Source organism: Grammomys surdaster, unplaced genomic scaffold (assembly GCF_004785775.1).
Source record: "Grammomys surdaster isolate TR1022 unplaced genomic scaffold, NIH_TR_1.0 131, whole genome shotgun sequence".
NCBI lineage: Eukaryota > Metazoa > Chordata > Mammalia > Rodentia > Muridae > Grammomys > Grammomys surdaster.
In genome coordinates, this window is record NW_021604589.1 from 4,167,673 (window position 1) to 4,168,799 (window position 1,127).

Genomic DNA, 1,127 nt, shown 5'->3' on the forward strand with positions numbered 1-1,127 from the left:
TTGGTTTGGTTTGGTTTGGTTTGGTTTGGTTTGGTTTGGTTTGGTTTTGGTTCTGTTTGTTTGTTTAGGACAAGATGCCATGTATCCCAAATGCCTATGCTCCTGAGGATGATGTTGAACTCCAGATCTGTAGCAGGAATGGCAGGGCCACCTCTATGTAAATGCCAAGGACCTGTGCAGCTACAAACGCATCTCCTGCAGGAGGACCTAATTAGGACTTACTAAGAGACAAAGGATTGCTGGTGCAAACAATGCCAGCCAATCAGGAACTGCTGATTAGAAGAGATGCTTTCTTGGAACCAATGGGGCATGGGTGGAGGATATTAAAGGAGCTTGCAGCAGTGTTGAGCTTGTTGTGGCGTTTCTCACCTGCTCTCAAAGTCTGCGCCACTTACTCCAACCCCTAAGGTCAGGTAGCATCAGGCAGAAAGTAGTTCAGGATACAGGCAACATTGATCCTCCTGCCTCCACTTTGAAAATGCTGTGATTACCAGTATAGTAACCATGTCCAACATATAATTTCATTGAGAATCCTAAAGAACATTCAAGCATGAACAGCAGGAGAATGTGCCCTTAAGCCATACGCCATCTCCAAAAACCCTTCCAAGCAGCATCCTTTCTCATTAATTATAACTTCAAAAATCCCATTTTAAGGCATTACTCACATCCTCTTATAACTATAGACCCAGACTAGCTCCTAGAACAGGAACAGCCCAAATACTAGAGGAACTCCACTGGAAACCATAGGTCCAGAATGAGAGTGAGACCAAAAAAAAAAAAAAAGACACTCACAAAGGGCCACTAAGGCAGGCCAAGCAAGAAGACACCTGAGACAACCACCTAACTGGTGCCATGGGGCCCAGACTGGGAGCTAGCTTGAGATGACCACCAGTCTGGCACCACACAGGCCTTGGTAAGCAGGCCATGCCTGAAATGACTCCTGCCCAGGACCATAATGCATAAGCACGTCATAGCATTACTGAGACCACTCTTGAGATGACTCCAGATATTCAGAGACTCTACATACCATTAAAAAGAACAAGCAAGTGGTGGAGAAATGGAGAATAAGATAAAGTGCAGAGAGAGAGAGAGAGAGAGAGAGAGAGAGAGAGAGAGAGAGAGAGAGA